This window comes from Sus scrofa, chromosome 12, assembly GCF_000003025.6.
Source record: "Sus scrofa isolate TJ Tabasco breed Duroc chromosome 12, Sscrofa11.1, whole genome shotgun sequence".
NCBI classification, from domain to species: Eukaryota; Metazoa; Chordata; class Mammalia; order Artiodactyla; family Suidae; genus Sus; species Sus scrofa.
This window is the reverse complement of record NC_010454.4, coordinates 46,430,860-46,458,536: the sequence shown is the minus strand read 5'-3', so window position 1 is coordinate 46,458,536 and position 27,677 is coordinate 46,430,860. Positions and strand designations below refer to the sequence as shown.

General features: G+C 43.2%; 1 long non-coding RNA gene across 1 annotated transcript in view; it reads right to left on the bottom strand.

Moving 5' to 3' along the window:
- The window catches only part of LOC106505486, a 59,071-nt gene continuing 37,218 nt past the window's right edge, over positions 5,825–27,677 (bottom strand). Inside the window, exon 3 of the long non-coding RNA XR_002337293.1 lies at positions 5,825–7,595. This is a non-coding gene — a long non-coding RNA (uncharacterized LOC106505486). The remainder of the gene's footprint in view (positions 7,596–27,677) is intronic.

Sequence of the window (27,677 nt, the reverse complement as noted above, 5' to 3'; positions counted from 1 at the left end):
GAGATGATGGAGTAGATGCGGTGAGATGATTTTTTTGAGGAGTCTATAACGGGGAGTAAAAAATGGAGCAAGACGGAATGGGAATGGAAGGCCAAGAGACTTTGGGGGACTTTGAGGTTTTATTGGATGGGAGAAATCACAGGTTGGTTATATACTGACGGGAATGATCTAGTAAAGAGGGAAATCTTGACGCTGCATGGGCGAGGCAACGGGAGGGGGAGGGGGAATTGCTGGAGCCAAGCCTCTCAGAATTGCTGAGTATGAGTAGTTGAGAAGGCACAGGAGCCAATACACCTGTGGAGGACTGGGCTTTGGTAGGCGCATAGACACCTCACCTGTAGTCACAAATGGAAAGGCAGAATGTATGGGCATAGGTGGGTATTTGATATGTGGCAGCTGGTGGATGTTCTCTGCTGATTGCTTTTATTTTCTCAATGCAATGGGAAGTAAAGCCATCAGTTGAGCATAAGAATGCTGTGGTAGGTGTTGGAGGTTTATGGAAAGAAACATGTAAAATAATCATCTCAAAGAGTGAGAGAAATGGACAGTAATAGTTTCAGCCATTGACGCTTAACAGGGACCATTTTTTAAATGAAAGTGTAGTTGATTTACAGTGTTGTGTCAATTTCTGCTATACAGCAGAGTGACACAATTATACATATATACATTCTTTTTCTTATACTATCTCATACTATCCCAAGAGATCGGACCCTGTACAGTAGGACCTCATTGCTTATCCATTCTAAATGTAATAGTTTGCATCTACTAAACCCAAATTCCCATCCATGTCACTCCCTCCCACCTCCCCCTTGGCAACCACAAGTCTGTTCTCCATGTCTGTGAATCTGTTTGTTTCATAGATAGGCTCATTTGTGCCATATTTTAGACTCCACATATAAGTGTTACCATATGGCATTTGTTTTTCTGACTTACTTCACTTAGTATGAGAATCTCTAGTTGCATCCATGGCATTATTTTTCTTTTTTATGGCTGAGTAGTATTCCATCGTGTATATGTACCACATCTTCTTAATATATTCATCTGTCGATGGACATTTAGGTGGTTTCTATGTCTTAGCTACTGTGAGTAGTGCTGCTACGAACATATGGGTGCATGTACTTTCTGAATTGTAGTTTAGGGACCAGCAGTTTTTACCATGTCATCTAGACCTGGTTATGGGACATGGAACAGAAGGGTTTGTTTTTGTTTTTAGAGAGTTTGCTCTTCCTTGGAGTCCTTATCTTTCTAGGCCAAAGAGAAATGAAAGATGTTTATTGAAATCTCTGTCAAAATTCACCCTTGCTTAGGGAGGCCTATTCTATTTTAATTTTAATCTGGCCTGATTCTAAGGCAGAGATAGGCTGCTGCCCAAACATGAGGCCATGACAGTGATTTTGATCTGTATTTCCAAAAAGACTCACTTTTTGTCAGCACCAAATGGACAGCAGTTCTATTCTTTTTTTTTTTAATGATTTTTATTTTTTCCTGCAGTTCTATTCTTATGCAGCAAAGAGGGAGAGAAGCAGGTGTTAATTGCTTTCCGTTGTACACATCAGAACATCAGACTCATTCTAGCTTGAATAATAAATGGAATGTGTTGGCTCATACAACTGAGAAGTCCAAAGGAGAATTCTGGATCCAGGCATAGCTTTATCCTGGATCCAGGTCCCAAGAGGTCTGCTAGAAACTTCCAGGGCCACATGCTTTCTTATTCTTACAGCAAAAAGCAGAAGACGCCCTTGTCCTACCAATTTTGCTGAGTTACACATCTATTGGATCAGCTTAGGTCACACGCCTACCCCTGAACCAATCACCATGGCCGGGGAGATGGAGCGTGCTGCCTGGCTTAGCTTAGGCTATGAACTCCATGGCTGGAGCCAGGGATGGAATCTGATTCCCAAGAATTACTAGGATCCCCAAATGGAATGGATTCCATTCCAAAGGGGGGAATGGAAGGTGGGAAGTCAACCAGTCAATACCAACCTGCGTCACCAAGTGAAAGCAGCAGCATTTATGAGGCATATCTGTGTGCCCTGTCCTGGGATGGGGGTGAGGAGCACATGAAGGAAAAGAGAGGGAGAGAGAGAGAGGAAGTGCTGTTTAACACCGTGAAGTCAGAGTATGGACAAAATGCTGGTAACCAATCCCTGCTTGGGGCTTTAGAGTTTACAATATGCAGTTTGTCTCACTACTCCTCATAATTTGAAAAGAAATATTTATCCTTGTTTTTGGCTATCCAGCCTCTGAACTCCTTTCCCTCATTTGGGGAACCCTCTACCTTCAGGATCTCAGGAGAAAGCAGGTCCTTCTCCCATTGCTGAGACTGAAAATGCCTCCTGGAACATGGGCACATAGCCAAGCAGATGAACCTGTGACAGACTTTGAATGGGGAGCCAGTGACGCAAAGAAGCAGAGACTGTGGATAATTTTTTTTGGCTGTTGTGGGTGAGGGTGGCAGCATTACAATTCCTGGGGTGACAGGGGAAACAGAACATCCAGCTCCCAGTGCCAGCAGTGGTGGCAGGACAAGCTGCAGCAGCTGGTATTGGTGACAGTAGCAGCAGATTCCCAGGTTCTGACGCTCGCTTTGGGGCATTGTTCCCAGCTGGGTACAACCTCTGGTTTCCTAACCCTTCGAGCAATTTGGCAAGCCAACCAATATCCTTTCAATAAACCTATTTTCAATCAGAATCAATTTCTGAGGCTGTTTCTTGAAATATAGCCCTTAGAGGTTAGTATTATCATCCTCATTTTTCAAGTGAGCATATAGGCTCCAAGAGACTAAGTAACTTGTGCCTAGGATCATGCTATCTTCATGCTAACTTCAAGCCCCATACTGATCTCTGTACATGCCTCGTGGAGAAACTGAGAAAGACTCTCTCATTCCCCAGACTGTCCCTGTCTCTCCCCATCTGTCTAGTGGTGAAAGGGTACCACTAGAAAAGGGTTCCTCTGAGTCGGAAAGGCTTTTCCCTCAGTTAAAATGCACACACTCCACGGATCTTGAGATCTTGTCAGCTGACATGAGGATGGACTTGTTTAACGGTTGCTTGAGAGTAAGGTCCCATGAGAATGGGATACAGGTGGGGAGGACAGGAGAGGGAGAAAAACACTAAAAGAGGAGGACTAGGGTTGCCACGTGATTAGGACAAAAAGCAGAACTTACCCCATGTTTCTGAGGAGGATTTTTGCTTTGACTGTTTAGCTCACTGGGGGTGAAAGGTGGAGATGTCAGTAGGCAAAGCCTCAGGGGAGACTCGATTGCTTCATCCTGATGGTTTTCAACTCTGCTTCCCCTTTAGAATCACCTAGGGAGCTTTTTGAAAATACAAGTGCAGGGGGGAATGGGAATGGCTGCTTAATGGGTACAGAATTTCCTTTTGCGTTGATGATGAAAATACTGTGGAACTAGATAAAGCCGATGGTTGCGCAATATTGCAAATATACTCAATGCCATTGAAGTGAACACCTTAAAAGGACTAATTTTATGTTATGTGAGTTTTAACTCAATTCAAACAAACAAACCTAGTGCCTTATTTTCCTTGAGAGGGGAGAGGGTAATAAGGAGCATGCCTGAGGGTGGAGGAGTTTCAGAGAGAAAAAGAAGATTGGAGAAAGCTGTTGAGAAGTGTGAGAATTTAGGAGAGAAACACCTTCAAGATACCCTCAGCGAAGACTTACCACACTTTACTTTTTCAGGGCTTCTGTGGGAGGTGGATTTGGATTTCTTTTGGCTGTGACTCAGTACTGAGACAGGGCTGAGCATAGCTTAGTTTTACTTGGGTTATACCTTCTACCTATTTTCTAAGTCTGCCTGAGGCTGGCCCTAGATTCTAGCAAGAAATTCAAACGGGACCAAGGGCTCTCTTGCCCAGATGTAGTCAGGTATGCCCAGATCCAAAGACATCCTCCAATAAAAACAGCAATCAGTTGGGACTGGCCACACTGGCATAAAGACCCCAGAGCACAGCTCACACCTCCTAACCAGAAAAACACTCAGTTACCAGGGATGCTCTGGCAGTGAGCAATTTCAGCCTCTAATTTTGATGAAAATACTTGCCGAGACTGAATTGGCACAAACAAAGCACATTCACACCCAGCCAGCTGGACTCTGTCTCAAGAGTACAAGATGAGGTTCCAGAAGGTGAAGGGACTGATACTATTTATGGGGACATCTGCAGTCATCTGTCTGTTGTAGGTCTGAGTGAAAGTGGTGCAAGGGAAAGATAGCACTTACAAGGAGAAAGCAGCTCCCGAAAGGCTGCAAGCCCACACAAAAGCCCAGGCGTCCTAGGAGACCCTGAGTGCCAGGGACATAGAATGAAGCAGTGGGTTTGCAAAATGACCCTCGTCACAAGCAATTACTAGCTCATATGCTCACCAGAGAAGGGAAACACTTTCCGTAGCACCCAAGAAGAGATAGTGAAGCCAGATAAATCAGGCTGAACTGAAGCAACCAAGGACAAGACAGGACAGATGGAAATTAGCAGCTCTCTAGGGGCACCGGAGCAGATGTTCCCATCAGGTTCTCCAAAGCTGCTTCCCATGCCACCTTTCCCCCCACTCCCATCTTTGATCCTCTCCAGCACTTCATTCTACTCTGTAGGTCTTCCATTCATTTATAATTCACCCAACAGAACTTGACTCAGCGTAGGTCCTATGGCCAGATCTAATCTGCAAGCTTGCAGGTCCGAGAGGCCTCTTCACCAGGGGATGATGGATGAGAGCTGGGGGAACACTGTTCCTCTCACCCTGACACCATCACATAGCGCACTCGTGGCTCTCCTGCACCTCCGTTCTCATTCGTGTGTCTTAAGTGGGGTGCTTGCTTAGCCAGCAAAAGCTCTTGCAGCTGTGGCTTCCCCGAAGCCAGGAAGTGAAGCAACCCGAAGTTGATACAGCCAAGGAGGCCACCTCTACGTGGGTAGTGGCAAAGTGAGAAAGAAATGCAGTAAGTGTGAAACCACAAGGAAATTCATAGTTGGTTCTAAGACTCAACCTTTGCAGGGAGTGACATCCCAGAAAATTCTGGGAGCCGCAACACTGACCAAGCTCCATGTGACTGTTTAGGAAAGAGGTGAACAGGCATTGCAAAGTGAGGTGGTCCGGGAATTTTCAGGGTCTATGCACAGTCAACTGACTTCACATTTAAGTAGCATTAAAATATTTTACTAAATTAGTATAACAAAATTCCTGAATGACACATCCCCAAACTGCTTATGTATTATTAAGCAAGACAGGTGAAAGCAATCAGTGTCATGTGATTTAATATGATAATCCCAGCATTTATAGACATACAGTCCATCAAATAAGACTTAAAATCTATTTTCTATGTTGTTTCCTCCCAGGTAAGTAGCTGCAACCTCGGAAAAAAATCTGATGTATTAAGGCACATTAAAAAAAATAATGATATACTTTCAGAAAAATCATAAGAACAAAAACCTTTTATGTCCCTCCACTGGGAGTTCTGTCTTCACCCTGCTCCAGGTTTCATACCCTATGTCAGTCTGTGAACCCTTAGGTCTCCTCCACCTCACTAGGGCTCTGACACCTTCACCAGCCCCCCCCCCATGCATGGGCATTTTCCTCATCTGGCTCAGACTCTAAACCCTGCACTGAGCCCCTCCGCCACACCACGTGGACACCCTTCTCACCTCGCAGGAGCTCCAGCTCCTTGCACACAGGCAGCCCTCTGACACAGGCACCTGCTCAGATTCGGACACCCACCCTGTGCTGGGCTGCTCCCCTGAGTGGATGCTCTCCCCGCTTCTCTCAGGCTCTGACAGCACACGCAGGGCCACACTTCTGCATGTGTCCTCCTCACTCCGCCTGCCAGCTTTTCTTCCTTGTTCCAACATGTAAGTCCTGTTTTGCAATATCTGTATTGCCTGCCTTTTTCTAGATTGATACAGATTCGACAACATGAGAAATCCTGATACATCCTATTTTCTCTATTCCTTAGTTTGTCATTCAGAAATCTCGTCACTGGCTGGATGTCACCATCGGGTAGATTTTTCAATAAGTGTACGTGCCTTACCTGAGCCAAGCCTTGGCATATTTGAGACTATTTGTGGGTTGCCTTCATACACAGAAATCTGGCTGGGTATAAAATTCTTGGGTCACCTTCATTTCTCCTTAGAGCTTTGTAAACATTGCTCTATCAACTTCTGGCATAGACCGGACTATGAAGAAGCTTGAACTCATATTTACCTGTTCCTATTAGAAGTGACTTGTGGGTTTTTTGCCTAGATATATACACAGGCTTATTCACTGAAGTCATGAGTTGAGTCATTTCATGCTTCTATGCTTCTGTGTTAATTTTTTCCTACAACACGGTGTATCCTTTAAATTTGTAGATTCTGTTCATCTCAGGAAACTATACTTTTTCTCTTTGAATACTTTATTCTCCACTTGCTGTGCTCTCTACATCAGGGGCACTAAATAGATAGACAGATAGATAAATAGACAGACAGATATAGATAACAAATATTTATAGATATATGTACATATATATGATTTTTCGTGTCTTTTCTCAATTTATATCATTTTTACAACTGCAAAATTCTATATAGCTGCAAAGCATCTTAGTCAGTTCAGCCTTCCATAACAAAAATATCATAGTCTGGGTAGCTCATAAGCAACAGAAATTTGTTTCTCACAGTTCTGGAAGCTAGGAAGTCCAAGATCAAGCCACCAGCAGATTTAGTATTTCATGAGGGTCTACTTCTTTGTTCACAGATGGCTTTTTCTCAAGAGGGCCAGAGAAATCCCTGGGGCTGCTTTTATATGGGCACTAATCCCATGCGTGAGGGCTCCATGCTCGTGACATAATCACCTACCAAAGCCCCCACCCCTAACACCATCATATTGGGGGTAGGATGTCAACATATGAATTTGGCAGGACATAAACATTTAGTCCATAATGTAAGGATCAAAATTATTACTATAAGTATGGTCCAAAAATGGGAATTTTAATGTTCTCAGTTCAGATCTCGGATACCAAAACGTTTGTGAAAGACATTCAGTGTGTGTCTGAGTGTGTGTGTATATGTTTGAACATGCGAGTATGGACTTCTCTTATGAAACAGTAAAAAAAAAAAAATCAAACATATGCTACATGTTTGCCACTGTTTACAGCAACACTGAAGGGGAGAAAACAACACTTATTTAGAAACAGATATAAACAGATCTACTACAGGTCCAGGTTTTACAAGCATGTGAATGTGTAATAATGATGTAGTAGGTTGAGATAAAAGATAACACAGTCATCAGTTTGTTTTCCAAGAACTGCAGGGACCAAACAACAAAGAGAAATAATTTTTATTTAATCTTAAATAATGTTTAGAAACTGGACAAGGCCAGGACATAAGCACTGTATACATATTAGCTCATTCGATTCTCACAATAACTATAGAAAATAAATATTATTAGATCATTATTCAAAAAAGTGGGGACTAAGCCTTAGAAGAGTTAAATAAATCTCCAGAGTTGCCTCACTATTAAATGGCAGGGTGGGTTTGAAACCAAGAGTTTCCCAAAGCATCGTCTCCACATGAATCCTCTCTCTTTCCCGTGTTCTGCTATAGTAGGAAGTCCTGAAGGAAAAAAAGAGATGTGTGTGCCTCCAAACGGTATTCATATTTTAAGAAGTCAAATCTGTTGGTTGCCATGAATGCATATTATCTCTTCAGCAATATATGCTAAAATTGAAAAACATATGGAAAACTCTAAAAAGTTATTTTTAGTCACTGTCACCCAGTCTTTCTTTAACTGCTCCTTAGATTCTTTCAATTAATGTTCCAAAAGGCACTCAAGTTCAATGTATTTAAAGTGAAATCATTGTTTTACCCCCAACAACGCTTTCTTTTCTCCCAGTTGAGTCACAGACACCTCCCTCTCCTTTGCTTTCTACCCACCATTAGTCAGCAAAACTTAGTGCTTCTGTCTTCTCATCCCCTCACTCTCTTTCTTCTCCATTCACAATGTACTCCGCTAATTCCGCCGCTATTACTGCCCACCTGGAATGTTGCATTGTGGAAATGCTTGACCACACTCTTGTCCTGCGGGCCTTCCGCCCTCTCTCATCCACAGGTTCAGACCTGTCTTTCTAAGCAGTGGTCTTCAAACCCTTTTGGAAGCGCAGTCTATCCATAAAAATGCTTAGCATGAATCCCTCCTATACTTATTTATTTCTAAATAATGTACACATAGGACTAAACATACTTGTACATTGCAAAATGTACACAAAAGTAGAAATTAAATAGAGAGAAAATGAATACTTAAAATTTTTATTTGATTTCTCAAAGGTACAAAAACATTTTTGCTCTCCCTACCATTGAATAAATGTCACTGTTTTTTATTTATTTAAAAAAAATTTTTTTTTGTCTTTTTGTCTTTCTAGGGCTGCACCCGTGGCACATGGGGGTTCCCAGGCCAGGGGTCCAACCGGAGCTCCAGCTGCCGGCCTACACCACAGCCACAGCAACGCCTGGATCTTCAACCCACTGAGAGAGGCCAGGGACCAAACCCGCAACCCCATGGTTCCCAGGCAGATTCATTTCCGCTGTGCCAAAACAGGAACTCCCTCACTGTTGTTCAAAATATTGTTTTAATGATTTGTGATTCAGAGATTCACAGGTACATTTCTAACTTCAGTCTATTTTGAAAATAGGTTTTAATTATCATAGCTGAAAAAGATATTCACAAAGTTACATAGTATTAAATGCACCAAAGGTGTATTACTGAATCTTTTTTATTTTTAAAAGATGTTTTATTGAAGTATGGCTGATTGAATCTTAATATTCAATTCCATCTACCAATTATGCAAATTCTTATTGAAATTCAGCCAATAAATTTACTGATGTCCAAGAGCTATTCTTGCCAGATAACTGAAAGCTATTGCAATCTGTGTCTAGAATATTAATAGGTTAGAAGATTCTTTTGCTAAATTTTTTTAAGAATGCAGATATAAATTTTTCATAGACAATGATACAGTTGTATTAATTTCAGGAGTGAAATAATAATGGAAAATTTTCCAGGCATCTCAAAGAAAATACTCTCTCAATGAAAAGAGTTTCTTTGCAGGAGTTCCCACTGTAGCACAGTGGGTTAAGGATCCAGTGTTGCTTCAGCTTGTAGCATTGGTCATAGCTGTGGCTTGGATTCGATCCCTGGCCCAGAACTTCCATATGTCCGGAGTGTGGCCAAAAAACCAAAAAAGTTTCTTTGCAAAAGCCATTACTTGTTCTTTTTTGTCTTTTTTTTTTTTTTTTTTTTTTTAATGGCCATACCTGCGACATATGGAGGTTCCCAGGCTAGGTGAATCAGAGATGCAGTTGCCAGCCTACGCCACAGCCACAGCAACACCAGATCCGAGCCATGTCTACAACCTACACTGCACCTTGCAGCAAGGCCAGATCCTGAACCCACTGAGAGAGGCCAGGGATAGAACCCACATCCTCATGGATGCTATTCAGGTTCTTAACCCACTGAGGCACAAAAGGAACTACAAGTTACTTTTTCATTCACACGAAAAATAAATACATTTATGAAACCAATAAAGGTGCTGTTTTCATAAATGTATTTATTATTTTAATATCTGCTAGATAGCATAATATTGAAAGTCACTTGGCATAATAGAAAGGTCAGAAATTCTGGAACACTGGACTTTCCGTAAGAGAAGTATGTAATTCATCTTACTATTATTTTTTTTTTTTTTTTTGCTTTTTAGGGCCGCACTCATGGCATATGTAGGTTCCCAGGCTAGGGGCTGAATCAGAGCTACCTACAGCTGCTGGCCTACGCCACAGCCACAGCAACACCAGATCCGAAACACCTCTGCCACCTACACCACAGCTCACGGCAACGCCGGATCCTTAACCCCACTAATGGCGGTCAGGGATCAAACCTGCAACCTCACAGTTCCTAGTTGGATTTGTTTCCACTGTGCCATGATGGGAACTCCGAGAAGTGTGTAATTCATCTTTAAAATGACAATTCTTTTGACTCCTTTGCTCTCAAGTGACCCATGAACCTGGTTGATACAATTTTTACCACCACTCCCCATCTCATTACACAGTATCATAAAGATTCTACTACTTAAAAATTTTGCTTTGGGGGGAGTTCCCTGGTGTCTCCATAGGTTAAGGATCCAGCATTGTCACTGCTGTGACTTGGGTTATTGCTGTGGCTCAAGTCTGATCCCTGGCCATGGAACTTCTGTATGTCGGGGTGTGGCCAAAAAGTTTTTGTTGTGTTTTTTTAAATGAAAATGGTCTAAACAATGATAACCTAGAGCACACAAATTCCTCTCGGGAGATTTCTCTTATCATTAGGACATAACTCATGTACAGACATCTGTGTACGAGCATCTGGCTACCAGCATCAATCCACAGATTAGATTAGTAAAGCATAATTTTTTAGAAGAAATAGAAATTGTAATATTTCTTCTGTACCCTAAGGCAGCCATCTAATGCACTCCCAGGAAGGAGCACACATATCGCCTCTGGAGACCACTATAGTAAAACTGAAAGTCTGATCCTGTCGCTCTCCTGCCAGGAGGCCAAAATCAGACAGTCACTGTTTGGCCTGAGCCAGTCTTTCTACTGGACACAGTCTGACTGTACCAACTTAGTTGCCAGTTACGGTTTCCCTGCCTTGTATCCTCATTCGTCAATGCTTGGGTTTGAGTCCCAGACTTCAAATAAATGAGAACAACAATAACGGCAAATACTACAGAGCTTACTCCCTGCCTAGCATGGTTCTGACTGCTTTACAGATATTTATTTAATCCTTATAACTCTATGAAATAAAGTTATTATCCTCATTTTAAAGAAGATGAAACTGAGACATGGACTTCCCCAAAGGGCCTGACTAATAAATGGTAGAGGTAGGTGAGTTGGCGTCTAGGCAGCCTAACTCCGGAGCCTTTGCTTGTAGCACTTCATTATTCTTCCCTGTTTCATGCCAACTTGCCATGGCTAATTCTAACAGAGGTGGAGAGGCACTGCCAAGCCAGACAGCTTTTGGCCAATGACATGGCCAATCTCAAGTTCAATATAAGGCAGTGCTGCTTCTGAGTGGATCAGATCCTCAAGTTCAAAAACACTGGCACTGGTTGAGAACTGAAACATGAAAGAAGACTGGGAGCCAAAGATGGTTCAGAAGCTGAGTGAAAAATAGAGACTGGCTGATTCCAAGGAAAAGGACTTGGTAGCCAAGAAATAAGGTGACAGGAACATGAACAGTAACTACCAGTTATTAATGCTTATTATGTCCCCCTGCCTTATTCCCCTTATGTTCATTGTCACTTTAACTCTTACAATGACCCTGTAAAGAAGATACTATTATGCCTTCATTTTCTAGACAAAGAAACTGACACTCAGGGAGTTCCCTTTGTGGCTCAGCACTTAACGAATCCAACTAGGATCCATGAGGATGCAGGTTCAATCCCTGGTTTCACTCAGTGGGTTAAGGATCTGGTGTTGCCTGTGAGCTGTGGTATAGGTCACAGATACAGCTCGGATCCTGTGTTGCTGTGGCTGTGGTGAAGGCCAGTGGCTGCGGTGAAGGCCAGTGGCTGCAGCTCTGATTCCACCCCTCGTCTGGGAAGCTTCAAGTGCTATGAGTGTGGCCCTAAAAAGAAAAAAAAGAAGAAGGAAGGAAGGAAAGAGAAAGAAAGAAAAAGAAAGAAAGAAAGAAAGAAAGAAAGAAAGAAAGAAAGAAAGAAAGAAAGAAAGAAAGAATAGAAAAGAAAAGAGAGGAGGAAACTGATGCTCAGAAAAATTGTCATTTCCCTGAGCTCTGTAGCTAAATCAAGTTGCTCAGCCAGGATTTGAACCTAGAAATGCCTGAATTACGTATATTAAGGGATGATTTGGTGTGAATGGATGCTACATCACCAGTCTCTCCATAATCTCCACTAGTTTGTCCAAAGTCCCCCCTACATAAATATACAATCTAAAGATAAGCAATGTGTTAACTCTGTGAATGCAATTTCAACACAAGATCTCCTTCCATCCAGATTGCTAGATCCTTAAGCTACCTCATGTTCCCTTAAATCTTATTCCAAAGGTGGGCTCTTAACAAGGGAGCTCTGGAGTTCCGTCGTGGTGCAGCAGAAATGAATCCAACTAGGAACTTTGAGGTTGTGGGTTTGGTCCTTGGCCTCACTCAGTGGGTTAAAGGATCCAGGGATGCCGTGAGCTGTAGTGTAGGTTGCAGACACAGCTCAGATCCCACGTTGCTGTGGCTCTGGTAGCTCCGATTTAACCCCTAGCCTGGGAGCCTCCATAAGCTGCAAGTGCAGCCCTAAAAAGAAAAACAAAAACAACAACAAAAAACAAGGGAACTCTATACCTCCTCACCATTGGGAAGCATTGACAGAACAAGAGTAAGAATGCACTTGCATGCTCTTCCTGTCAACTTCCAATTGAGAGCAAGTGACACAGAGAATCAGGAACTGGCTATGGTACTCTGGGTAGTAGTGGTGGCAGAACATCCATTTGCAGGAGCTACAATTTCAACCGTGGGGCAATGTCCAGTGCCTTTGGGGGCCACAGTCCAACCTGTGGTATTCAATGTTTCAGCAGCGGTGGTTACAGAATCTCCCGGGAATGATTTATGAAAATATTCAGGCTGTGGTCCTCACTGCTACTGACCGCTGCCCCCACCTTCTTGTTCTGACCATTTTCAGAGCGTGTTTCTCCATTATTTCCAGCAAAAGCTCTTAACCAATTTTTTTCTGTGCTTAAATCCCCTACAGTTAGTTTCTGTTGCTTGCAACTAAGAATACTGACTGAAGAATGATTAAATTTGTATTTTCATTGTTTCTATCACAGCGCACTATATTTCCAAAATTTATTTTAAAAAGGATTAGAAGGAGTTCCCGTCATGGCTCAGAGGAAATGAATCTGACTGGTATCCATGAGGACTCAGGTTCGACTCCTGTCCTCACTCAGTGGGTTAAGGATCCAGCATTGTCGTGAGCTGTGGTGTAGGTCGCAGACGTGACTTGGATCCCAAGCTGCTGTGGCTGTGGCATAGGCTGGCAGCTGCAGCTCTGATTTGACCCCTAGCCTGGGAACTTACATATGCAGAGGGTGTGGCCATAAAAAGACAAAACAAAACAAAACAAAACCCCACAAAACAAAAAACAAAATCAAAAACCTGTGTGGTAATAGCATCAGGATAGACATATTTATCAATGGAATAGAATTGAGGGTCCAGAAATAAACCTCATTTTTAGTTACTGATTTTCAGCAAGGGTGCCAAGACTACTCAGTAGGGAAAAAAAAGTCTTTTCAACAAATGACCCTCAGACAGCTGGATATCCATGTATAAACAAATGAATCTGGACCCTGACCTCACATCATATGCAAAAAGTTAATTAAAAATGGAAATAGACCTAAACATAAGAGATAAAACTGTAAAACTGTTAGAAGAAAACATAGGAATAAATCTTTGTGACCTTGGATTAGGCAATGTTGTCTTAGATATGACACCATAAGCACAAGTGAACCAAGAAAAAAATAGATAAATTAGACTTACTCAATATTTAAAAGTTTTGTGCTTCGGATCTGGCGTTGCTGTGAGCTGTGGTGTAGGTTGCAGATACAGCTCGGATCCAGCATTGCTGTGGCTCTGGTGTAGGCTGGTGGCTACAGCTCCGATTAGACCCCTAGCCTGGGAACCTCCATATGCTGTGGAAGCAGCCCTAGGAAAGGCAAAAAGACAAAAAAAAAAAAAAGTTTTGTGCTTCAAAGGACACTGTCAAGAAAGTGAAAAGGCACCGTTCATTTATTGGTGGGGATAGGGCTTGTGGTCCTGGTCCCTATAATGTACAGAAGTAGAGGGAGAGGGCTGTGGCCCCCCTTAAATCATGTCTTAGCTACCACTGGTTTCCCGTCTGCCAGTTCTACCCTCAAGCACCAGAACATAAGCAAAAAAGAAACAGAAAAAAATATAAAGAAGTGAATAAAAATAAATACGTGAAAACACAATCCACAAAGTATTTGCAAGCCATATATCTGATAAGGGCTTTGTATTTAGGATATTAAAGAATCTTACAACTCGGCAATAAAAGGAAAAATAACTCAGTGAGAAATGGGCAAAAGATTTGAATATTTTTCCAAAGAAGATAGACAAATGGCCAAAAAGAGCATGAAATAAGTTCATCACTATTACTCATTAGGGAATTGCAAATTAAAACCACAATGAGGTTGCTAAAAGGGGGATGATGAAAATGTTCCAAAACAGACTGTGGTGATGGTTGCACAACAGTGAATGTACTAAAACCCACCGAATTGTACACTTTAAGTAGGTGAACTGTATGCAGGTGAATTATATCTCAATAAAGCTATCACCCCAAACCCACAATAAGATCCACCTTATACCTCCTAAGATAGCTAAAATAGAAAAGACAATGACAAATACGTTGAATAATTGCAACCTTCATACGAATCACATCTCAATAAACGTGTTAAAGGTTTTTTAAAATCATGAACGTCGTAAGTGAATATGACAAATCAGGATAGCATTATAAAGGCAAACTGGGAACAGGACTTTCGTGAATGCATAGTGGGCGACTGTATGTTACAGGATAAGCGTTTGAAAATATGATTATGTGGCACAAGTAGGCAAAAAACAACAGTGCAAGGAGTAAAGGTGGTGATAAGTACCTGAAAATTGGATATTCCTGGGCCAGCAGCTTATTCACCTCTACTCCTCAGTGTGCTGTTTATTATGAATATGTTCGCAATAAGCATAAAGCCACCCACGATTTTTTACTGTCTTTTTCCAACCAAACAGTGACCTCGCCAATAAAGAAATAAAATTTTTTTCAAGAATAAGGAAAAAGGAATACTTTCCAAAGTGATGCATTTTGTTTCTAAGGACAAACAGAAACTATCAAAACCATAGCAACCTTATTGAAATCTACCTTTCTTCTGCAAAACAAAGCTATAAATCACTCTGTTGTCAAATCCAATTATTGAGCTAATGACACATTTTCTGCTTGAAGAGAAGTTAAACAAAAGTCCTTTATCTGGTGAAAGTCTAGGCTGTTGCAAAAATTCAACAGCACGCAATGTGAAAGAGCAATTACTACCATGTGTGTGCATCTTGGAAGCTATTTCCCATCACATAGGAAGGAAACCACTGATGCGTTGTGTACAAATCGGCCCTTGACATATGCGTGCTACATACGTGAGGGGAAAACGCTCCGTGACATTTAATTCTATGTATCACTACAGATTCATACTATGGAAGAAGAAATATTTCATCTAGAATCATTATTTTGTGAGAAAATATATGTTGGAGTCAGTACTGAAGGAAACTGACGGCCATATGTTTAGCAAAGAAAAGTGTGCCTATCAGAATAGAAGGTTATACTTGGATGCCAACCTTCCCCTCACTCACGGAGAACAATCGGCAGATAAGGTGCACCCTGACCTTGAATCAAGGATGAAGGAAGGAGAGAAGATGGCAAATATGATCAGGTCACCACCACTGAGTAAATGTCTTTTTACTGAGAAGAAACAAGTTTCTGCTTTTCTATGCGAAGGCACGACGTCTGTTGAAGAGAGGCACTCCCACGCTTTTTTTTTTAAGTAAAGGAAGAGATTTATAGTATTACTTCATGATACTCATAAGGCCTGCAGAGATATTGCTCTATTTTTAAGAGGACTATCTCAGCTCACATTCTTGCACACAGCCTGGGTCTGTCACTTCAAGGCAGACATAACAACAAGTTTTAAGAGTTAAGAACAAGAATAAACCTGCAGATTTTTTTTTTTTTTTTTTTTTTGTCTTTTGTCTTTTTAGGGCTGCACCATTGGCATATGGAGGTTCCCAGACTAAGGGCTGAATCAGAGCTACGTCTGCCAGCCTACGCCACAGCCACAGCCACACCAAATCTGAGCCTCGTCTGCGACCTACACCACAGCTCATGGCAACACTGGATCCTTAACCCACTGAGCAAGGCCAGGGATCAAAGCCACAACCTCATGGTTCCCAGTTGGATTAGTTTCCGCTGCGCCACGACAGGAACTCCCTAAACCGGCAGAATTTCTTAAGAAGGTATAAACAACCTGTATTAATTATTTATTGCTACATAACAAATTATACCCAAACTCAGCAGTTGAAAACAACCAGCATTTATGACCTCACAGTTTCCATGGGGCAAGCATCTGGGTGCGGGTTCGCTGGGCGGCTCTGGCTCAGGATTCCTCAGGAGATAGTAGTCAAACTGTCCCCTGGGGCTGCAGTCATCTCAAGGCTTCACTGGAGAAGGGTCCATTTCCAAGTTCACTGGAGAAGGCTGTTGGCAGGACTCAATCATTTTGGGCTGTTGGCTGGAGATGGCAGTTCTTTCACTGCCATGTGGGCTTCCCCAAGGACATCTCAGGGCATGGCAGCTGGTGTCTCTCAAAGTCAGGAAGAGAGGGAGAGAAGGCCAGCAAGATGGAAGGCACAATCTTTTTGTAACCTCATTTCAGAAGTGTCATTCCCCACGGGGGAAGAGGAAGGGATGGGATGGACTGGGAGTATGGGGTGAGTAGGTGCAAACTATTACATTTAGAATGGATAGGCAACAAGGTCGTGCTGTACAGCACAGGGAACTATATCCAATCACTTGTGATAGAAGATAACATGAAAAAAAGATGGGGAGTTCCCATCATGGCTCAGCGGTAATGAACCAACAAGTATTCATGAGGTTGCAGTACGATCCCTGCCCCCGCTCAGTGGGTTAAGGATCTGGCGGTGCCATGAGCTTTGCTATAGGTCATAGTCGCAGCTCGGATCCAGTGTTGCTGTGGCATTGGTGTAGGCCAGCAGCTGCAGCTGTAATTCAACCCCTAGCCTGGGAACTTCCATATGCTGTGGGCTTGGGCCTGAGGGGGAAAAAAAAAAAAGATAATATGACTGGGTCACTTTGCTGTACAGCAGAAATTGACAGAACACTGTAAATTTATAACAGTGTTGATACATTTGATTGGTTGATTTGATCTGACCTGAAACAGCAATGGAGTGGGTTAGTATCAGGTATACTTTAATAATAATAATAAAGAAGTGACATCCCATCTCTCCTGCCCTACTCTGTTTGGTTGAAAAGTGTCGGTAGGTCCTGCCCACACAGGGTGAGGAGATCACACACAGGTATGAACACCAGGAGGTAGGGATCACTGGGGTCCTCTCAGAGGCTGCCGCCCCCGGCTCCGTACACTTCACGGGTGTGGTTTTACTCCGACTAGGGGCTCACACAATTCCCCAGGTCCTGGTCGGTGAAGCTCTCTACTCCTCCACCTGGCATGGCCTGAATTTTCAGTGTTCTCTGATCCAGGAGGCAGAACTTGACCAGCCACGTTAGCTGCTGAAGATGGACATAAGGTCTAAGTCAAATCCTCATTTAGAAGTCCATCGCCCTTGGATACACGTCTGTTAGAGAGCTGGTGCGTACTCCCCCTGCCCCCTTCAGCTGGCACGGCTATTTGGTGGGATAGGTCTAAGCCTAGTGTTTTCCTTCCCATGGGAGGGATAAAGGTTGTCTTCAGTGAGCATGCCCGTTTAGCTGGGATACACCGAGCAATGGGTTCCTCCCAGTTTCCCAGATGGAGCTGATTTGACCTGACCTGAAACAGCAATGGAGTGGGTCTGACCTCAGGGGGATTCTCCATCGTTACAGATTGGGAATTGGCTTTCAAACTTTAGGCGCTGTTTAGGCCAGTCAACCCAAATAAGAGTGGCTCAAATTAGGGCAGTGAGTCTTTGTTGATCTGCTCTACCAGGGATTATACACCGTGGGTTGTCCTCTGATCTCCGTTTTCCTCTTTGTCCTCAGTAACAAAATCCTCAGTGAGTAGCTGGGCACATGGCTGCCTGGAATAAGGACAATGATCTGTTTTCTTGCAGTTAGACGTGGCCATGTGACTGCGTTCTGGCCAAGGAAATAGAAGCAGTCGTTGATGTAAGCAATGTAAGTAGCTGGTACGGGCAATTTTGGGGGGAATCACTTTTTTTTTTAACGATTTTTATTTTTTCCATTATAGCTGGTTTACAATGTTCTGTCAATTTTCTACTATATAAGCAAAGTGACCCAGTCACACATACGTATATACATTCTTTTTCTCAATTACCCTCCATCATGCGCCATCATAAGTGACTAGACATGGTTCCCTGTGCCATACATCAGGATCTCATTGCTTTTCCATTCCAAAGGCAATAGTTTGCATCTATTAACTCCAGGGTATGCGCAGTTTTGAGGAAGTAGCCTTACAGGAAAGCAGTATGCCCTGCTTTACTCTTGTTCCTCTGTGTTGGCTAGAATATGTGTGTAATGACCGGACTAGCACCCATACTGAACGGTGAGGTAACCTTGGGAGTAGAAGCCAGGTAAGATGAAACAACAGGAAAGAAGGATATGCCACGTCAATCCGGAGACGCCTATCTTTGGACTTACATATGAAAGAAAAATAAATGTGTATTTTTGTTTGAGTCATTTCTAGATTTTTCTGATATTCCTAACTGAATCTAATCCTAAGTATGTGGCTTTGTTCAAGTCCAGATCCTCAACGTATGCTTTCAAATCTAGTCCTGCTATGACCTGAGCTGCCCCACTACTTCCTACAGGGCTCATCGAGTGGGCAGGTATTATTATCTCTAAGTACAAGGCAAAGAGCCATAGCAAACATTGCCACGTTCCCACTGGTAATGGGTGAGGACCTAGGATGGGCCGACTGGCTGTGTCCAGAGTATGGGGCAGTCTGCAGAGATGGATGCACGTGTTGAACTGCAGGGGTGAGGCTAAGTCAGGGCAGGGACCGGTCCTTGGGATTCTCCTCAGATGGCAGGACTAGCAGGAGGCTGTGCTGCCCAAGTCCAAAGGCCTGACAGGTTTAAGATCTATAGGTCAAGTCCCTGTCTAACTCAGATATGCAGAGCCAGCAAGTACCTTTAAGAACAAGGGTTGGGAGTTGCCAGGGACAAGAAAGTACAGACAAAGGACAAGTAAAGCTGTCTTCTGAATGTAGGCAGGGAACAGACACAAACAAAAAGCCCGTAACAAGCACCAACGTGGACAGTGTTTGCGTTGTGGGTGTAATGTCAGCCAGAGGCCTCAGGAAAACAAAGGCTACATCTGTCTTCCTTTCACGGCCTCTGCTCCACGGTATCAATGACCTTCTCTAGTGAAACCCACACCCAGTTCTCATGCCAGGGCTATGCTCAGCTCCCACTCACCTTTTCATGGCCTACCAAGAAATAACTTGCCTCAAGGCACACATAGGGGGCATTTCTGGGACATTTTGTGCCGACGGTAGCAGTGGAAAATCCAGGGTATTCACTAGTTTCTCAGGCTCAAAGTATCCCTATTGAAGAATGTAGGTCCTGCCTCGTAGAAAGGGCAGGACTTCACCTTAAGGAATGGGAGAGTTTCAGCAAGTTTATAACCTGCCATCAAAATTCTGGGCTATTGCCATTTTGGGGAATGTTTCTGAACTAAACTTTGGTTTGATAAACTTACTCCAACATCTTCAGACGATCTTGGTATACACTGGCCCAAGAATGCCTCTAATTCAAAATCCATCCCCGCTGCCAGTTATTTCAAATGTATTTCCTCAAATCAGGCAGAGGGACCTTCATTGATCCAGAAGGGGTGAGTGTGGGAGACCCAGTGTGGAACGCAAAGGGTGTGGGTCTTCAAGTCGGACCTACCCGTCCTGAGATCAAGACTCTCGCACTGGAGTCCAAAGATTCTATCTGTAGTTGGGGAACAAGAAACGAAAGAGAACACGCCTTACACAGAGTTACAAAGGTGACCAGCTGAGGAGAACGTTGACAAAAATTGACAAAACCTTGGTGAGAAGCACTCGAGGAGATGAAAGGGAAATGCCGTTTGTGCACTAACTAGATCCTTCTCTCTCAGCAGGAGGTCAACTGATAAATGAAGAAATGCCGTATTTTTTCGACACATGTTTATGATGTGCCAAGCACTGTCTTAGGTAGCAAGGCCATAAAACACTAAAAAAAAAAAAAAAAAAGCACTGCACTCATTCTTTTATTAATAATCCTACTGGTTAAAGACAGAGACATTCACCAAGACATGGAAACAACCTAAATGTCCATCGACAGAGGAGTGGATCAAGATGTGGTACATATACACAATGGAATATTACTCAGCCATTAAAAGGAATGAAATACTGGCATTTTTAGCAACATGGATGGACCTAGAAACTATCATGCTAAGTGAAGTCAGTCAGACAACGAGACACCAACATCAAATGCTTTCACTGACATGTGGAATCTGAAAAAAGGACAGAATGAACTTCTTTGCAAAACAGATACTGACTCACATAGTTTGAAAAACTTATGGTCTCCAAAGGAGAAAGTTTGGGGGGTAGGGGGATGCGCTGGGGTTGTGGGATGGAAATCCTATAAAATTGGATTGTGATGATCATTGTACAACTATAAATGTAATACATTCATTAAGTAATAAAAAAAAAAGGACAGAGACATTCAGAAGACCACCAGAAGAAACAGTAAAAAGTCTGAAATGGAGTTCCTGTGTGGCTCAGCGGGTTAAGGATCCAGCACTGGCACTGCAGTGGCTCAGGTTGCCGCTGTGTTGCTGGTTTAATTCTTGCCTGGAAAAAAAAAGTCTGGAAAGAGTTGCTTTGGGGAGTGGAGTTAGAATAAGTATATCTGCATATATACTTAGATCAAAAAATTTAAATTATTAACAAAATATTCTACTACCTACTAGCTATATATCCTTGATAGATTAATTCTCCCAGGCCTCTGTTCTTCCATCTGAAATTTGGGAATAATAAGACTATTTATTACAGGAATACCTGGCATAAAGTAGGCACAAAAATGTCGGTCCCCTCCCCCCCATGTCTCACATATAATATTTTGCACTTCAAGGTTTTCAGGCTTAGAAGAAGTGACATCCATTCTTGGGTCTGGCTGAGCAAGTCACATGACTTTTCTCTGCTTGCTTCTGTCCACCTGACACAAAGCTGCTCATCTCAAATTTCTCCAGGTGCTATAAGAAGGGGAGGTATGTCGGTAAAAACTGAGCATCTGGAAAGAACACTGACTAAACCTTAACATAGTTTCCATTTGGACAACACAGTTATTGATGTCATCTTTACTGCTCACTTATGGACAGCTAAGGTAAATGTGCTGTTCTGATTGAACTGTTGCCTCATAATTGGCTACTTACTCCCCGAGGCACTAAGGGCCTCAAGATGTAAGGGAGAGAACAGCTGTGAATTCAAGAGAGCAAGAGAGCAAGCGAGTGAGAGAGCAGTCACTGTCTGGGATTAGGATGTAATGGGTAGAAAAACACTGATGACGTCGGCATGACAGATCCTCTGTGTGTTTACACACACACAAACACCCAGGGGGATGTGCTTGCAGGTTCTGTGATGTGTCAGTGTTGGGGGGAGGGGGAGCAGGGCAGCAATGTGCTGGTAGAGGTCTAACAACCAGGCCTGGAGAGGAGAGCCCTGGTTTGTAACGGCTGCCAATTTCATTGGTGTAAATGCTCCCAAGGAGGCCAATTTCAAGCGACGGAGTTGAAGTCACCGAATGCAGACTGGAGACGAAAAGCGCAGAGTCAGCCCTTGTTAGCTGGTACAAGCAGTTCCAGCACATTGGCAGCTGCAGGTTTCCAGCACCATCCTCTTTCAAAAAACAGAAAAATCAAAAACCCAAAAAAAACTTCCTTACACTCATCGCTTCTAAAGTTGTGGATACTGTCTTAGCTTTTATTCCAGAATCCAATCCATACATCCCCAACAGAACTGTTCATTCAACCCTGGTTGATTATTTACTCCTTGGTAAAGTTCATGGCTTATCATAACGCATAGGAATTCTGAAACTGGAGTTGTTTGCTTTTTTTCCTCCAAAATCTACACAATGGTTGGCAAGACCATTTGTTTATTCAGAAAGCAGCCAACAGGATATTACAGACCCGTCAGTACACGTAAAGATTTGGCAAACTTCTGCTGGCCACAGAACGCTCTGAGCAGGCAAGAGAGGGCTCCCTCACTTCTGGTGCCCCCATGGTCACAACTCACTGGGAATTTGGTGGCTGCTTGGTTCTTTGGAACGTGTGTGAATCTTTTTTTCCTTCCCCAGGAAACTCTTTTGCTAGTGTCTACAGAGGCTGTCCTTTGAAACTCACCCCCACCTCTTTCCTCTCTGAAATCCTGTGTCCTGGAGCCCATAAAGGGCTAGATCCAAGCCCTGTGGGTCCTGATGTTTATATAGTTGGAAGATCTTCTTTAAGGAAAGAACAAAAACAAACATAAAATTACAAATATAAAGCTACTAAGGTCAGGGCCTTTAAGAATAAGCCTGTGCAAATGAGGTCTCCATCAGAAGTTTCATTATCTCCCAGTAAATACACCACTGGATCCAGCCTATATTTAGAAGGAAACTGGATGTTTGTCTGGTGATGGTGAGTGGTAGAATGTCCTGGGGTTTGTTCGTTTGTTTGTTTTTCCTTTTCATTGAGGAGGAAGCTCTAGACCCCTGCTTCTGCTTAAAACTCTGCCTTAGAGCCTGATACTGGAAGATTTTATCCAGCTTCTGAGGAAGCCACATTATTCTGCATCACTCCTGCTGTACCACATGGCTACTTCCCACTGTTTGGTACAGAATATGCCAGTTCTGTCTGTAACAGGCAGAGATCTGCCCCACTGGTCCAAGGAAACATCTCTAACCCCTAGCAGTCCAGAATCACTGTGGATGAGAAGGGACCTCTAGTGGTCAATCTCAAGGGTCACGTCACGGCTACCTTGTACCTATTCTCTGCAAGATGTTCTGACCTGTCCACTCTGAGTTGTCAATCTAAGAGATGGAGGAAGGAAAATATAGGCTAGATAAGAGGAATTTTGCATTTTTTTCCTTTTTTATAATGATTTTTATTTTTTCCATCATAGCTGGTTTACAGTGTTCTGTCAATTTTCTACTGTACGGAAAGGTGACCTGGTCACACATACATGTATACATTCTTTTTTCTCACTTTATCATGCTCCATCACAAATGACCCGATATAGTTCCCAGGGCTGTGCAGCAGGATCTCATTGCTTATCCATTCCAAAGGCAATAGTTTGCATCTTGCATTTTGATATAGGTAGGTTGTGGAGGGTAGGATGGCTTCCTCTGCGTGGCACTCAGAAGATGTAGTTATGGATAATTTTCTGTATACTTGCTTACAAAACCTACCCATCTCCTAGCATGACTGGACCAGGGCTGTGCCAGGGAGTGAAGGGATGTTGGGGAAGCAAAAAAGTGATGTCAGCCCCAAATAATAGATGTTCTGTATTCTGAAAGCAGAACATAATACTATGAAAGAGTACATTTTAATATCTTATTAAAATCATGACTCTTTGGGGAAGCTAGTTGAAACGTCAAATTGTATCTCCCCCAGAAAAACACCCATGAGCAGCTGCACACACACATGCACATACACATTCATTTTTGCCTAGAATTCAGGGACTTTACTGACACTCTAGAACCCACCCACGGTGGTTCAAGAAGCCAAGTTAAGAAACTCTGAAATAAGACCATTTGGAAAAAGGATACAGTGTAGCAGCAAGGAACCCTTGATGGATTCTAACCCTAGGGTCACTTTGGACAAGTCTCTTTAACCCTCTGAACTTCCTTTCCTCGCCTATTAAACAGAATAAGGTTGCCAGATAAAAGACAGAACACCTAGTTAAACCTGAATTTCAGATGAACGAAGGTTTTATTATTATTATTATTATTATTTTGGCGGTGCCCACAGCGTGTGAGAATTCCTGGGCCAGGAATCAAACCCATGCCACAGCAGTGACCCAAGCCTCAGCAGTGACAACACTAGATCCTTAACCTGCTGAGCCACAGAGGAACTCAACGAAGATTTTCAGTATTAAGTATATCTCAAATATTGGTTCTGGGAGTTCCCGTCATGGCTCAGTGGTTAACGAATCCAACTAGGAACCATGAGGTTGGGGGTCCAATCCCTGGCCCTGCTCAGTGGGTTAAGGATCCGGCGTTGCTGTGAGCTGTGGTGTAGATTGCAGACGCGGCTCGGATCCCACGTTTCTGTGGCTCTGGCGTAGGCCAGCGGCTATGGCTCCGATTGACCCCTAGCCTGGAAACCTCCATATGCCGCGGGAGCGGCCCAAGAAATGGCAAAAAGACAAAATATATATATATATATATATATATATATATATATATATATATTGGTTCTGGCATAAATTTACAGATAGTAGTTGCATGGATACTTATACTAAAAAATTATTCACTACTTATCTGGAATTCAAATTTAATGAGTGTCTGGAATTCCCGTCGTGGTGCAGCTGAAATGAACCTGACTAGGAACCATGAGCTTGTGGGTTCAATCCCTTTCCTTGCTCAGGGGGTTAAGGATCTGGCGTTGCTGTGAGCTGAGGTGTAGGTCACAGATGCGGCTCGGATCTGGCATTGCTGTAGCTGTGGCTTAGACCGGAAGCTGTAGCTCTGATTAGACCCCTAACCTGGGAACCTCCATATGTCACAGGTGCAGCCCTAGACAAAAAAAAAGACAAACAACAACAACAACAAAAACGCCTCAGTGGTATTCCCAGTAACCTGGCCAGATGACCCTGCTGGCCTGTGACCCTCCAGCCATTTGCTGAGTTGCCACCTCTGTCACATCGAGCCTGGTGACAGTAGATGCTCAGGCTGCAGCTTGACGGCCCTGGGGTGACAGTGGTCAGCAGTCAGCTGTGCCACCCCTCCGGTCCTTCCTCCTGCTTGTCTGTTTCCCTCCCTGTTCTTCACTCTCATTCAGCAGGGAGTGCTGTGAGGTCTCTGCACCCGCAGAGTCAGCTTCCCACAGGTAGCTTGGTGTTCACATTCTCTTCCAGGGCAGAGCACACACTGGCACCTCTAATTTATCTCCCAGTGGGCATTCTCCCTGTCTTTACCCCCTTCCATCCTTCCCTTCTTTCCTGCCTTCCTTTCATGACGGTTTCTTGAGTACTCACCATGCACTAGGCACTGTGCTAAGTACTTACCCTTACCTGACGAAGCTTCTATCTTTATACCATAGTCCATGGTTCTCAAAATGAGATCCCTAGACCCCTGGGAGCTTGTTAAAGATAAGATTCCTGGAGTTCCCGTTGTGGCTCAGTGGTGAACGAATCCGACTAGGAACCATAACGTTGCGGGTTCGATCCCTGGCCTTGCTCAGTGGGTTAAGGATCTGGCGTTGCCGTGAGCTGTGGTGCAGGTCACAGACGCGGCTCGGATCTGCCGCTGCTGCGGCTCTGGTGTAGGCTGGTGGCTACAGCTCTGATTCGACCCCTAGCCTGGGAGCCTCCATGTGCTGCAGGTACAGCCCTAGAAAAGGCAAAAAGACAAAAAAAAAAAAAAAAAAAAAAAAAAAAGATGAGATTCCTGATTAAGGAAAGGTACTGGGAGACGCCCCAGGTGCTTCTTGTGCTCACCTGAGTCGGAAGGCCCTGGTCGCCAGTTCTTGGCCCCTCCCCTTTCTTCTCCGTCCGGAAGTGCGGGGCCTGGTATGGAGCAGACCGTTTCTACTCCCAGGAGTTTCCAGACTGGAGGCTGCCTGCCTTCTCTCCCCCTGGGCCTGAGCTACTTGTGTAAGATGTGGAGTATTGAACTCTGTTAATACTCCAACCAGCCAAACTACTTCAGCTCAATGGTTAACTACTCAGCTTAACTACTTATGGCAAAACAGTTTCCTCCCCCTGTCCATCCTAGGAAAGAGGAATGTTCCAGGAATGACTCATATGGTCTTGGACAAGTCACATCTCTTCGTAGACTTCCAGAAGGGGTGCCACGATACCATTTTTTAATGAAAATGCACTCTACCTGGCTCATGACCATCCTCAACTTTTTCTGCTAGAATGTAAGACCCCTAAAGACCAGGAACCCATCTTTGTATCTCCCAGGGTACCCACTTAATGTTGTGGAGTTAAGGGAGCACCATTCATTTTATAATCATGGATCTGCAGAGTTATTAAAATAGTTCTCCGCAGATGGCAGTAGTGTGACTTCAGAAGCCAAGTCTTACTAATTCATGACAAAGATACCATATTGGTTGGGGTGGGTCTGGCATCCCCAAGGCTTAGAGTACTCAGCACATAGGAGACACTTGATAAACACCTGATAAATACTTTCCCTCAGTTAATAGATGCAAACTATTGCCTTTGGAATGGATAAGCCATGAGATCCTGCTGTATAGCACTGGGAAGTATGTCTAGTCACTTATGATGGAGCATGATAATGTGAGAAAAAAGAATGTATACATGTATGTGTAACTGGGTCACTTTGTTGTACAGTAGAAAATTGGCAGAACACTGTAAACCAGCTATAATGGAAAAATAAGTCATTATAAAATTTTAAAAAATACTTTCCCTCAAAAATTTAGTTATGAAAATGTCAAACATACAGAATAATTGAAAGAATAGTACAGTGAATATCTATTGAGAGTCTAGACTCAGGAAATGATAACATTTTGCTGTATTTGCCTTGTGTGTATGTGTTTTTTTGATGAATCATTTGAAAGTTATTTGTGATTGTCATGACACTTAACCCATAAATATTTCAGCAGGCATCTCTTAAGAACGAGGACATTCTTCTATATAACCATAATAACTTTATCACACCTAAGAATAATTAACCCTTATTTCCTAATGGCATCTAATAACCAGCTGTAGAAGTTTCATGTTGGTGCCCTGCCCATACTTCCCTGGCCTGCCTAGAGGTCACCTACAAACAGTTCCCACATAGTCAGGGACTTCCTGAGTATCTGCTTGGACATTCGCAGCCAGACCAATAGGGTGCACTCTGCTTTCACAGGCAGGCTGGAAGTGCAGGGGAGTCAACACCCCAAAAGTGCTCCTTAACCAGTGATGGAGAGAGCTGGTGGACAGAGACTCAAGCTTCCCTCCCCTGCATGAGCTGATTCTGAGGTATGTTCCACAGAGCTTGTCAAAGGGTCCACAGCGACAGCTGCCCACGGTTAACCTCTTCATTAACAAATCCTTTCTTAGTTTCCCTTCCATGTCTCACTTCCTTACCATGCTTCCTGAGATTATCTTTAAATAAACTTACTTGCATGCAAAGTTTTGTCTTTGGGGCTGCTTTGGAGGCACCCACAACCAAGACATCACTCTTCTGCTAAGTTCATGTTAAAATAATAATAAAACAGTGCCCTTAGACCCACACGGAAGCAAACCCAAAATTGGCTTAAAATGGCGCTTGCAACCCAGCCAAAAGGAAATGCTCTTAGTTATGATTCTTACTGGAACAATGCTAGAAGGAGGCTGTGCTTATTTATTATGCCCTGCCCACTCTATATGAGCAATAATAATAGCTACTGCTTCACTTTATTAAAGAGCTTACTGTGTGCCTGCTTCACATGCTTTATTTCATTTAATCTTCACAGTGACCTTGTAGGGAGGGCACTATTATTATTCCCATTATATTGATGAAGAACCTGAGGCCTACAGAAGTAAAATAACTATGAAGTCACAAAGCAGCAAGTCTCTTGTGTGCTAAACCAACATGTTAAAATGTCCAGATAAGGAATTCCTGTCGTAGCGCAGCAGAAACAAATCCGACTAGGAACCATGAGGTTGTGGGTTCAATCCCTGGCCTCGCTCAGCAGGTTA